The sequence below is a fragment of the Sus scrofa genome, chromosome 6 (assembly GCF_000003025.6).
Source record: "Sus scrofa isolate TJ Tabasco breed Duroc chromosome 6, Sscrofa11.1, whole genome shotgun sequence".
Lineage (NCBI taxonomy): Eukaryota > Metazoa > Chordata > Mammalia > Artiodactyla > Suidae > Sus > Sus scrofa.
The window spans coordinates 126,082,238-126,096,465 of NC_010448.4; the positions used below are offsets into that span (position 1 = coordinate 126,082,238).

Genomic DNA, 14,228 nt, shown 5'->3' on the forward strand with positions numbered 1-14,228 from the left:
GATTTGTTCTGTAAAGTCAAAGTATTGAGGGAAAGTGGATTTTGTCTGACAGCAAAAAAAAAAAAAAAAGCATACAACTTGAGAAGAAGGGCAAAGACATTTTGAAGCTACTCAACATCAGGAATCTCATGGAAGTTAGTAGATAGGATGTGTTAGAAGTAATGTAATGTGTCATGGCCAAGACTACTCCATTTGTGCATTTTTTTCTGGATTTGGAAGGTTGGTTTAACAGTTTACTTGATTACAAGGGACCTAATGTTAAACATGGTAGATGATCATTTTCTTGGTGAAGCTTGAGAAATTACAGATATCTTAAGAGTGATGGAATCATTAATTAAAAGGCTGAAAGAATCTTGGAGGTTATCTTCTAGAATTATGTTTTTCAAACCATTGATCACAACCCTTTAGTTAGGCATGAAATCAATTTAATGACGGCATTTAAAAAATTAGGATGAACCAAACTAAAATAGCATAGTACTCATCACATGTTTAAAAATCACTACCCTAAATCTAGATTTTTGTTTATTTTCACCACTGAATGAAATACCTGAACCCAAAAAGGTATTCATACACATATGTTAACTTGTATAGACCATTCCTGTTATTATATTACTGTGGCCCAGAAAGGTGAAATGTCTTGTCTAGAGTCAACAAACTGGTTAGTAAAAGAATCAGGAGTTCTTAGTACTGTCATATTTTACAATGCCTTCTATTCCATCCTTACAAAAGAAAAAAATTCTTCATAGAATTTTTATTGTATTGGAAGCTTGAACTATTTTTCCTTATAACATGAATCCTCCTTCTAGGAATTTGACCTTCTCTTGGTCTCCCCAGTCCTTCCTTGGTCTGTCTGTTACATCTAGTCCCCTTTGTCTTGCAATAATTGGCCCTGAGCTTAGTATCTGTCCTCAGACCATTTTCCATTATCTCATCACTCATCTTGCTTAGACTTTTGGTCACAGTCCCCTTCATTTTGGTCCATGCCATGTTGTCTTAAACCCCATGCCCCCAAACCTAGACATGGTCATCTTTAACTCATATTTTTTTCTATTAATTTTACTTAATTGAAAGGATACTGTAATTTTGCATTCAACATTCTTTTATTATTATTTATTTTATTTATTTTTAAAAGCCAGAACTTTTATCGTGTGACTGCTGAAATCCTTAATATGAACTTGGATGCTATAACAGCCACCTTCTTGGGTTTCGGTGGTATTCCTTCACAGAATCTATGGCTGAATCTTAGATACATACTATTTTTAGATGCCTCATTTGACCAGTCCCTGTGGTATTTAGTCTTTTAGCTTTTGCACTCCAGTTATACTTTCTCTTTCTCTTGGCAGGGTAGCCAGATTTGCCACAGGTCAACTTCTGGAGATGGTAGGCCTTAGAGCCACAGCTGCAGTACAACGTGTGCGTCTTATTCCGATGCTTTTCAAACGATGATGTTCCCTTCGTCATCTTGCCTTCACCTCCAAGACCAAAGAGTGCATTTCACTTTCTTCTACTAATATTTTGAATGATAAAGTGTTTAATGAATTTTTCATATCGTGTTATAGAAAACCGATGGCCATTGTGTATCAGAGCAGCTTATAATAAAAACTAGCAATCTTTATTCCTGATTGGTGCTGCTCTCTATGATGGCATGGCTCAGTCTGGAATCCCTCTCACTCCCTCTCCAGTGCTAAGCTGTGAAGGGAAGGAATGGATTCCCATCAGATGACATAATGGAGTAGTGACTTGTGTTGATGGAGTCATGCACTATTTCTTTTGTACTTGGGTCTTGTTTCAGAGAGTGGTAACTTGTTCTTGTTTTGATAATTACATAACACCAGGATTAGGAGAGACAAGGTAACTTAGGCTTCTTTTTTTTTTTTGGTCTTTTTTTTTGCTATTTCTTTGGGCCGCTCCCGCGGCATATAGAGGTTCCCAGGCTAGGGGTCGAATCGGAGCTGTAGTCACTGGCCTACACCAGAGCCACAGCAAAGCAGGATACGAGCCGAGTCTGCAACCTACACCACAGCTCAGGGCAACGCCGGATTGTTAACCCACTGAGCAAGGCCAGGGACCGAACCCGCAACCTCATGGTTCCTAGTCGGATTCGTTAACCACTGCGCCACGACGGGAACTCCTAACTTAGGCTTCTTAAAAAACACTTTTTCTTTAGGGGTTTAACCAATGTTTGGTACACAAGTAAGATGACATATTATACTTTTTGTTTTGTCTTTTGTCATTTTAAGGCTGCACTAGCTGCATATGGAGTTTCTCAGGCTAGGGGTTGAATCAGAGCTGTAGCTGCTGGCTTACACCACAGCCACAGCAACATGGGATCCAAGCCGCATCTGTGACCTATACCACACCTCTCACTAGATCCTTAAGCCACTGAGCGGGGTCAGGGTTCAACCTGAGTCCTAGTGGATACTAGTCAGCTTCATTAACCATTGAGCCACAACAGAAACTCCTACATATTATACTTAAAGTTACTGAGGTTGGATTTGTAGACCAGGATGTGATCAATCTGAGAGAATGTTCCATGTGCACTTGAGAAGAATGTGTATTCTGTTGCTTTTGGATGGAATGTCCTATAAATATCTGTTAAGTCTATCTGGTTTAATGCATCATTCAGGGCCTGTGTTTCCTTATTGATTTTCTGTCTGGTTGATCTGTCCATTGCTATAAGTGGGGTGTTAAAGTCCCCCACTATGATTGTGTTATTGTTGATTTGTCCTTTCAAGGTTGTTAGCAGTTGCCTTATACATTGTGGTGAGCCTAGGTTGGGTGTGTAGATATTTAAAATTGTTATATCTTCTTCTTGGATTGATTCTTTGATCATTATGTAATGACCTTCTTTGTCCCTTAAAATACTGTTCATTTTAAAGTCTATTTTGTCTGATATGAGTATTGCTACTCCAGCTTTCTTTTGATCCCCATTTGCATGAAATATTTTCTTCCATCCTCTCACTTTCAATTTGTAGGTGTCCCTAGAAATGAAGTGGGTCTCTTGAAGACAGCATATATATGGGTCTTGTTTTTGTATCCATTCAGCCAGCCTGTGTCTTTTGGTTGGGGTGTTCAGTCCATTACCATTTAAGCTAATTATTGATATGTATGTTCTTATTGCCATTTTATTAATTGCTTTGGATTTGTTTTTGTTGGTCTTTTTTCTTCCTTTCTTCTCTTGTTCTCTCCTCTTGTGGTTTGATGACTATCTTTAGGGTTGTATTTGAGTTGATTTTTCTTTGTGTATCAATTGTAGATTTTTGGTTTGCAGTTATTCTGAAATTTTGATATGAGTCTACATGTATATGAGATTGTTTTAAGTTGTTGTTCTCTTAATTGCAAGTTCATCTCCAGTGTCCTGCATTTGTACCCACCTCTTCTGATGACTTCTGATTTTAGTGGTATAATTGTGCATGGATGATTTCGTATCTTTACTCTATATATACCTTTACTGGTGAGCCTTGTCATTTGTGGCATTTTTGTTTCCTGTTGCTATCTTTTCCTTTCTTCCTAGAGAAGTTCCTTTAGTATTTGCTGTAAGACTGGTTTAGTGTTGCTGAATTCTCTCAGCTTTTGCTTGTCTGTGAAGGTTTTTATATCTCCTTCAAATCTAAATGAGAGCCTTGCTGGGTAGAGTAATTTTGGTTGTAGGTTTTTTCCTTTCATCATGTTAAGTATATCATGCCACTCCCTTCTGGCTTGCAGAGTTTCTGCTGAAAAATCTGCCAATAACCTTATTGGGGTTCCCTTGTGTGTTACTTGTTTCATTTCCCTAGCTGCTTTCAAGATTTTCTCTTTGTGTTTAATTTTGGTTAGTTTGATTAATATGCACCTCAGGGTGTTCCTCCTTGGGTTTATTTTATATGGTACTCGTTAGGCTTCATGGATTTGGGTGGGTGGTTCCTTTCCCATGTTAGGGAAATTTTTGGCTATTATCTCTTGGAATATTCTTTCTGTCCCCTTCTCTCTCTCTTCTCCTTCTGGCACCCCTAGTATACGGATGTTGGTTGCATTTAACATTGTCCCAGAGTTCTCTGAGACTCTCTTCATTTGTTTTCAATCTTTTTTCTCTTTTCTGTTCTGCATCCATAATTTCTACTAATCTGTCCTCCACCTCGCTTATTAGTTCTTCTGCCTCCTGTATTTTGATGTTAGCTGCTTCTAGTGAATTTTTTATTTCAGTTATTGCATTTTTTAATCTTTTCTTGATTAGGTTTTATATCTTGTATCTCTTTGGTCAGTGTTTCCTGTAAGTTATCCATCTTTGCCTCCAGTTTAGTTGCAATGTCTTGCCTCATCTTCAGCATCAACAGTCTAAAGTCTTTTTCCTGGATGCTGAGAATCTCCTCATCACTTAGGTGATTTTTCTGGGGTTTTTCTTTCCTTCCTCATATGAGTTATAGTTCTCTGTCTTTTCATTTTGATAGGTTTTTGGTGTGGTGACTTTTTTCAGATAGTAGAGTTGTAGCCTCTCTTACTTCTGGTGTCTGCCCCCCTTGTGGCTGAAGTCGGTATGGGGAGGCTTGCTGTAGGCTTCCTGATGGGAGGGACTGATGCCTGCACACTGGTAGGTGAAGCTGATTCTAATCCCTCTGATGGGTGGGGCTTTGTCTCTGGATGGGATTAGAGGCAGCTCTGTGCCTGAGGGGTCTTTAGGTAGCCTATTTACTGAGGGGTGGGGCTGTGATCCCACCTGGATTGTTGTTTGCCCTGGGGCTTCTCAGCACTGACGGTAGGGCCAGATTTTCCCAAAATGGCCACCTCCAGAGAAAGGCAGCTGCTAAATATTCCAGAGAGCTTTGCTTCCAATGTCCTTCCCTCACAACAGCCACATTCACCCCTGTTTTCCCAGGATGTGTTCCAAGAACTGCAGTCAGGTTTGACCCAGATTCCTATGGAGACTTTGCTTTGCCCTAGGACCCAGTGCACGTGAAAGTCTGTGTGCACCTTTTAAGAATGGGATCTCTGTTTCCCTCAGTCCTGTGGAGCTCCTGTGCAGGAGCCCCAGTAGCCTTCAATGCCAGATGCTCCAGGGGCTCTTTCTCCCAGTGCCAGATCCCCACACGTGAGGGTTTGATGTGGGGCTCAGAACTCTCACTCCTGTAGGTGAGTCTCTGTGAACCAGTTAGTTTTCAGTCTGTGGGGCTTCCCACCCAGGAGGTATGGGGTTGTTTGTATCGTGAAATCACCCCTCCTACCTCTTGATGTGGCTTCCTCTTTGTCTTCTGGAGTAGGATGTCTTTTTTAAGGTTTCCGGTCCATTTGAGTGAAGATTGCTCAGCCTTTAGTTGTGAATTTTGCTGTGGCTTAGGTCACTAGTGTGGCTCTGATGAACCCTGGCCTGGGAACTCCATATGCCACAGGATGGCAAAAAAGGGGGAAGAAAAAAAGGGAAAAGGAAAGGAAGACATTTAATGGGGCCAGGCTTCAGGGCTCCCAAGTTTGAACCTTGCTTCCTTCTGCAGTTTGATTTAATTTTCTCATTGATGCAGTTTGGCTTCCCATATGTGCCAAGGAAAGTTGGCAAATCTGTATTCACCTACTTTAGATTCTCCAGGGGGAAAAAAGAGCTTCTGGTGTCTGTATATCAACTCCAGAGATGAGCTCTGATTGGTCTTGCTTGAATCATCTGTCTTCCTCTTAGCGTGTTGGGTTATATGATTGAGAGTCTCACTGTATGACAGTCATGGTGATGTCCTGCTCTGATGTCTCCTGTCTAGAACTTTCTGTGTGGAGCAGTGTTTATTGACTGCCTCTAGTTGCCACACCTTTGGATCACAGCAGGGCACATTTTCATTGAGTTGCTCCCAGCCAATGACCAAGCACAGTGGGAATCCTCAAACCAGACCTCATTTCTGTCTGATGAGGGATTTCTCTAATGGGCTTTAATGAGTTCAGGGACCACTCCCTCCACCCCACATTGGCCTGGCTGAGACTCTCAAAATTGCACTACCCAATTTTTACTTCCATTCCTCCTTTTATAGATGTCAAGCCAGCACCATGGGCTGAATGAAGTTTCTCCCTATTTCTACTCTCTCCTTCAATCTCTCCTTCATCATTTTTGCATGGTGTTTCCTCCAGTAAATTTCTTGCTTTCCAATCCCAACGTGATGTCTACTTCTGGGAGGATCTGAACTGATTCAGACTAGAACCAGATGGAATGGAGATGAAATGATTCACCCAAGGAAGAGATGTAAGGTATGCAGAAGAAAATGCATGCCCCCTACAGGCTGAATCTTTGGGTGTCTTACAAGTATTATTCACTCTGTGGAGAGGATGCTGAACAACTGCCAAGGTCCAGAGCAACTAGGCATGTTTCAAGCCCTCAAGAATCTTTAGAACAAAGAAATAGCAACAACAACAACAACAACAAAAAAAGACAAAAGAAAAAAAATTTAGGAGTTCCCATCGTGGCGCAGTGGTTAACGAATCCGACTAGGAACCATGAGGTTGCGGGTTCGGTCCCTGCCCTTGCTCAGTGGGTTAACGATCCGGCGTTGCTGTGAGCTGTGGTGTAGGTCACAGACGCGGCTCGGATCCCGTGTTGCTGTGGCTCTGGCGTAGGCCGGTGGCTACAGCTCCGATTCAACCCCTAGCCTGGGAACCTCCATATGCAGCGGGAGCCGCGGCCCAAGAAGTAGCAACAACAACAACAACAACAAGAAAAAGACAAAAGACAAAAAAAAAAAAAAAAAAAGAAGAATCTTTAGAACAGGATCTATATTTCTTAGGGTCAGTGAAGCCCCTAAGAGTTGAGATAAAGACACCAGGTCTTGGTTTTGAATTTTTTAAACATAAATAATCTAGATGCTCATTCAGAGTTGTTACAAGAGCTACGCTGAGCCTTCTCAGACATCAACCATAGAGCCCCTTGTTTTACTAACATTATATATCAGAGCAGGACATTACCATGACTGCCATACAGTGAAACTCTCAATCATATAACCCAACACGCTAAGAGGAAGACAGATGATCCAAGCAAGACCAATCAGAGCTCGTCTCTGGAGTTGATATACAGACACCACATATTTGATGTTTCCAGAGCCTGTTTTGCTTATTTTTCAATGGAAAAAACCCCAACAACAGAGAATTACAACCTCTATGTACTCATCATTTGGAATTGACAAATCTAATGTTTTGTTATATATGTTCCATATTTGTTTTTTTTGTTGTTGTGCAAGTATTTCACTTTTTATTTATTATTATTATTATTATTATTATTTTTTTTTGTCTTTTTGCTATTTCTTTGGGCCGCTCCTGCGGCATATGGAGGTTCCCAGGCTAGGGGTCGAATCAGAGCTGTAGCCACCGGCCTACACCAGAGCCACAGCAACGCGGGATCCGAGCCGAGTCTGCAACCTACACCACAGCTCACGGCAACGCCAGATCGTTAACCCACTGAGCAAGGCCAGGGACCGAACCCGCAACCTCATGGTTCCTAGTCGGATTCGTTAACCACTGCGCCACCACAGGAACTCCAGATTTCACTTTTTAAGGGGAACTTTATCAGTACTAAGAAATGCAGGGTTTTTGTTGGAGAGTGGAGAGAATTCTTCCACTATTTAGCCTTAAGATATCTGTCTTGTAATGCCATTGATTTTCTTGTTGATAATCCATTTGGCATTCTTTATTTCTTTCTTTTTGGAAAATTATTTAAGAGCCTATTATTAACATGCTAGTATTCCTGAGAGGAGTTACTTTGAACTTTGGTCACCTTTCACAGGCTCTTCAGTGTGAGCTACTTATTTGCTCTGATTTCCAACTGAGAACTTGCTGAGAGCAGGACAAGAAAGGGCAATGTAATTTCAGTGAATCTGGGCCACCGGGCATTGTCTCCACAGACTGGCTTCAAGGGCCACAAGAATCATGGTGGAAGTTGTTGGAGGCTACTGGAAGGTGAGATGAGGAAATGATCAGATTGAAGAAGAAATGGGGGAAACAAAGGCTTTTTGCTTTCTGATTGTGCGAAGGACCTGATTTGGACTCTGTTGCCTTTGCAGGAAAATCTGCAGGAGTTACAATGACATCCTGAACAAAACAGGTGGTCACAATCTCCCCTGCTTCTTGCCATCCAGAGAAGGCTAATGTCCAGCCCCTGGTGTGTCCCACTTGGTTCACCAGCAGGATTATTTGAGGATCTATGCCAACCCTCCTGCCTGGCCAAGCTGTGAGACCAACTGTTCCTTATTTTCCAAGCATTGAGCTGCTTATGGATTTTGTTCTTTTGTTTAAGAATTGTATCCAGTCCCTCTCCTCAGAATTTTCTGGCTCTCCAAGCCTGATGTCAAGTCAGCATTGGCTATTATCTATTCTAGCAACCATACATTTAACAACCGTAATAGCCACACCACACAGTTATAGGCTTACTTTTTCTTTTCAAGGAGTTTCTTCATATTCTAGTTACTTTGATACTAGAAAATAAACTCTACATTGTATTGGGAAGATATTGTCACCTGTTTGCACATGTAGGCCTGAGGTCTAGAGAAGTTAATATAAAACTAATGTCAGAACCAGGAGCCCACCTTCAGCTTCTTTATCAGCATTTTTATAGTTCAGGGATACCATATGTTTCCTGTTGGGAAGAAAATGTACATCCCAACTTCCTATTGGGCAAAGTTTAAACTCTGATAGTACTTGTATTTTGTTCCTCATTCTCAAGTAGCCGAATGAAGGAAAAGGGGTATCAGGGAGGGGAAATTTTCCCCTACTTCTATTGAGTTCTTGTGGCTAGAATAATAATAAAATTGACACCAGACATTAACAGGAGGAAAAATAAACAATTTTAATTCATGCATCCAGAGGCCTCATAGAAATTGGATGTAAGACGTGGCCAAAGTCGGCAGCATTTACACTTTTTTGGACAAAGAAATAATACATTTGTGAGGAATTGATAGGACAAAGATACTGAGGTTTTAGGTTTTCATTTAGTGAAGATCTAAGCAGAGTTTGGCTTTTGTGTAGTAAATTAAAGAAGTCACATGATTTTTTTTTTTTTTTTTTTTGGTCTCTTTAGGGCCGCACCCATGGCATATGGAGGTTCCCAGGCTAGGGGTCTAATCAGAGCTGTAGTCACCGGCCTACACTACAGCCACCGCAACTGCTAGATCCGAGCCGTGTTTTTGACCTACACCACAGCTCACGGCAATGCCAGATCCCTAACCCACTGAGCGAGGCCAGGGATCGAACCCCCAACCTCATGGTTCCTAGTCAGATTCCACTGTGCCACAATGGGAATTCCACTTGTTTTTTTGTTTTTTGTTTTGGTAGAAGTAACATGATTTGTTTATAAATTTTCAGCCCTAATTCCCTTTTCTGGTGATAAGGGTATCCTTTTACCTGCAGATGCAGGGTAACTTTCACATGAGAGATTTATTTTCTGTTTTCAGGGAGATGGAGAGGAAGAGTATTCCTCTTTTGTTGGCTGTTTCTTGGGTAACTTTAATTCAAAGGAATCAGTATGCCATTGAAGCATCCTATGGGGTGGCCACTTTCAGCCCCAACAGGGCCATTGGCCTTGCGGGGCCTAAGGCCATCCACCTGACCATGTAAAAGCAGGAACTTGCAGGAGTGGGTGGTTGTATCCATGATTTAATAAGAAGAACATAAGAGGAGGAATGAGAAAATTTGAATTTCAGTCTTGACTTTTCAGTGAATTAACTGTGATATTCATTAAACTTAACCTCTCTGAGCTTGGCTTTCTTCTTAAGCAGGAATAATAACCTGCCAAATATATCCCATAGAGTTGATATCAGATGAAACTTATAAAACCATATTTTAAACTGTAAATCAAATTCAAATAGAAACATGTTTTCAGCATTTTAAAAATTATTTTCACACAGAAGGACTAAATAAATATCTGTTGGAAGAACAAATGAAGAAAGGAATGAATGATTTAGCTCTTTTGACTACTCTACATCTTTATGAGCTCTTATAGTCTGTCAGCTTCTCCAATCCCTCCCTTCTTCTCAGGGCCTCATCTACTGTGGGTAGATTATTTTTCCCTCTTTTCCTTTAACTGGATGTCAATCTGCCAGTCACCTTGATCCCAAAAGTGCATGTATAGTCACCAACCAATAATCATGATTGTCAATGACAGCCCCTGCTTATGTCCTAAAATACCAAAAGCATCCTTTCTGAACCATTTGGCCTTACCTCCCACTCCTGTTCTTCCCTCTACTTAGCAGTGTCTAAGAAGTTGTCACCAAGTTTAACTAATAATGAAACTCTTAGACACTATAGGGGTATTCCTATAGGGGTAGACTTAATTGCTTCAAAGAGCTAAAAGAGTCCTGAGAGAGACTCTTAACCACTCTTCTTTTACAGATGCAAGTGCTGAGGTTTGCAAAGATGAAAGTGTTGCATTGGGCCCACTCAGGTAGCTACTGAAGGAACCACTAACTCCAAGATTCTGGACTTATCAGGGCAGTGGTCTTTCCAATTTATTATCCTGAAAGGAGGCTGCAGAAAGAGAAAGCCGAGTCTACTTGGAGTTTTCAAAGAATGCACTTCAAAGTCTGTCTCTGTTGCCCTCACCTCCCAATTTTGAAGACCTCTTCTTTAAAACTTATTCAGCCTATGTAGTGCCCTTCAGTGCTATATCCTGCTGAAGCTAACTATTCTAGGCAGTATTATTTTTCTGACTTATGCTTTAGGGAACTCAATATTTAGTGCTCACCTTCTTGTTGTTCATACACTCTTTACATGTTATTTCATTAGAGGGTGAATTCAGCTAACGACACCCAGGAGTAATTTAGAAATTAAGGGGCTGGCATCTGAACAACCTGGAGCAAGCTGGGAAAAATCTCAGTGATCTTTTTTTGGGGGGTAAGGGTCATTGCATTTTTTAATTGAGGTATAATTGTCATACAACATTATTTTAGTTTCAGGTGTGCAACATAATGATTTGACATTTGTATACATTGCAAAACGATCATCACAATGAATCTAGCCTACATCTGTTACCATATGCAGATTTTTTTCTTGTGATGAGAACTTTTAAAATCTTTTAATGACTTTCGAATATGTAAGACAGTATTGTTAGCTATAGTCACCATCTTGTACATCACATCCCCGTGACATTTATTTTATAACTGGAAGTTTTTACCTTTTGACTTCCTTCACTTATTAGGCCCACTCTCTGCCTCTGACAATTACCAATCTGTTCTCTATATCTATGAATTTGTTTTGTTTGTTTGTTTTGTTTGTTTGTTTGTTTTTGGATACATAGTGAGATCAAATGGACAAATGTCTTTCTCAGTCTGACTTATTTCACTTGGCATATTGCTCTCCATATTGTCAGAAATGACAGGATTTCCTCATTTTTTATGGCTTAAAAATATTATGTATATATATATTATACTATTGATGAACACTTAAGTTGCTTCTATATCTTGCCTATTGTAAATAACACTGCAATGAACATGAGGGTGTATATATCTTTTAGAGTTAGTGTTTTTACTTCCTTCAAATGAATACTCAAAAGTGGAATTCCTGGATCATATAGTAGTTCTATTTTTCATTTTTTTAGAAGCTTCCATAATGTTTTCCATAGTGGCTATATTCTCATCAATAGCATGCAAGAGTTTCCTTTTGTCCACATCCTTGCCAACACTTATTATTCCTTGTCTTTTCAATAATAGCCATTCTAATGGGTGTGAAGTGATGTCTCATTGTGGTTTTGGGTTTGCATTGCTCCAATAGTTAATGATGTTGAACATTTTTTCATGTACCTGTTAGTCATCTTTATGTCTTTTTTGGAAAAAATATATATTCCGATCCTTTGATTGTTTTTAATTCAGTTTTTTTTTGCTATTGAGTTATATGAGTTATTTACATATTTTGGATATTAACTCCTATCAATACATGGTTTGCAAATATTTTGCAAATATCACATTCTGTTGGTTGCCTTTCATGTTGATGGTTTCCTTTGCCCTGTAGAAGCTTTTAGTTTGATGTCATTGCACTTTTTTATTTTTGCTTTTGTCTTTGCTTTTGGTGTCAAATCCAAAAAATGATAACCAAGACCAAGGTCAAGGAGCTTATCGGTGGTCATATTTCTATTTTACAAGGTTGTGAGTTTTTGAGTGTGTAAGTTAGCTCAAGTAACATCTTAAATTATTCTTTTAGAGGTTTATTCTATAACCCTAAAGAATAATTATATTTATAAAGTTTTTGAAAATACACTTGTCAAGCAGACTGTCCACACAAAAGTGACCAGATATGGTCAGAAGGTCAAGGGTAGCTTTGACCCTCTTTGTGTTCAGGGTGATTTTTGCCGGCACTTTTTATTGTTAATAAAATTTTAATGTTTTTAATTTTTTTTTTATTTTTAGGGCCATACCTGCGGCATATGGAGGTTCCCAGGCAAGGGGTTGAATTGCGGCTACAGCAGCTGGCCTATGCCACAGCCACGGCAATAAGCCTCATCTGTGACCTACATCACAGCTCATGGCAACTCTGGATCTCTGACCCACTGAATGAGGCCTAGGATTGAACCTGAATCCTTGTGGATACTAATCAGATTTGTTTCCACTGTGCCACAATGGGAACTCCACTTGTAAAATATTTTTGATTTCTCCTTTGAAACATAATTCCTGGTTTGCTGCAAAACATAAATTTCATTAAGAGGAACCTTCATTTTGGGAATGGGGTGATTTCAGGAGCCCTAATGAAGACTCTTAAATCATACCTAGATACTATCTTAGTCATATAAAAGTGTAATTTTACTGAAAGTCCTTATGTTTAAAGAGTATAAAAGAAATTATACTATGCTTTCATATTTATGACCTCTTTTAGCAATCTTTTTTTCTTGGTTTATTCAATAACTATTTCTTGAGTCCTTGCCCTGAGTGTTAGTCACTCAACTAAGCAGTGTGCAACTAAAGCTTGGACTCAGAGCCTTCTGATTTTAGGTTCAGTGCTCTTTCTGTTATATTATGTGCTGTGTCTCCTGACTTCTACTATAGGCTCGGTTGCCAGGATTATACTGTTTACTCTTAGCATGAGACAGTGAACTAGATCAAGGTCAAGCCTTGGATTTGAATATTGTGGAAATCAGCCAGTTGCTGAATTTTTCGCTTTTTAACTGTGTCCATTCTGATTATTCTATTCCCATGCCATACTGGTTGGTAACTATTTGTATATCATCTGGTTATGACATCATCACCAGGCTACATTGTCTCTGTTTATTTTTGTTTCTTAATTTTAAGAAACATTTTCATTGTGGTACAGTACAGATAACATTGCCATCTTAACCATTTTAAGGTATGCAGTATAGTGGCATTACGTACTTTCACATTGTTGTGCAATCAATCTCTAGAACACTTCTCATCTTGCAAAGCAGAAACTATATACCCATTAAACAAAAATTCCCCATTCCTCCTCCTCCTCCTCATTCCCAGCTCTTTGGCAATTACCCTGCTACTTTCTGCTCCTATGAATTTTGCTATGAATTCTACTATGTGGCTCATATAAGTGGAATCATATAGTGTTTGTCTTTTTGTGACAACCTGTTTCACTTAGCATAACGTCCTCAAGATTTATTCATGTCATAACATGTGCCAGAATCTCTTTTCTTTTTAAGGCTGAATAATTTTCTGTTGTATGTATGTAACACATTTTGTTTATCCATTCATCCACTGATGGGTGCTTGGGTTGTTTCTTCCACTTGGCTACTGTGAATAAAAGTAAAACATGCATGAGGTTAGAAAAGTCAAGTCATTTCTAAAAAACTTATAATGTCCTCATCCTTATCTCTGTGCCTTCCAGTTGTTCTTCCCGACCTCGAATTCGTAATCCTAAATAACATGTTAACACTGTTATTTATTGATTTATTTGTTTCAGTCATTATTATTTTGTAACTAGAGCAAAGATTTAGCATTCTTCAACCACTCTCTTCCTCTGTTCTTTCTATTCTCCCAATATAGTTTTGTAAATGTGTTTAGTTAATTCAATATGATTGTCATTTACTTCTGAGCTATGTATTGTAAATATTGTAGATAAGTCACCTTTCTTTTCTTTCTTTTTCAGATTTAATAATTGCCTCATGCCATACTGGTTGGTAACTATTTGTATATCTATTTTGGTCTATTTTCTATATATTTGTTGCTAATTCTTCCCATGTACTTCAAAATCTTAAATTAAAAATTTAAATTAAATCTTAAATTAAAGATTTAATTGTTGTTTTATATTGTAATATAGTTGATTTATATTGTTGTGTTTCAGGTGTG

General features: G+C 39.2%; 1 pseudogene; it reads right to left on the minus strand.

Moving 5' to 3' along the window:
• On the minus strand, positions 1,142-1,461 carry LOC106507640 (annotated as a pseudogene).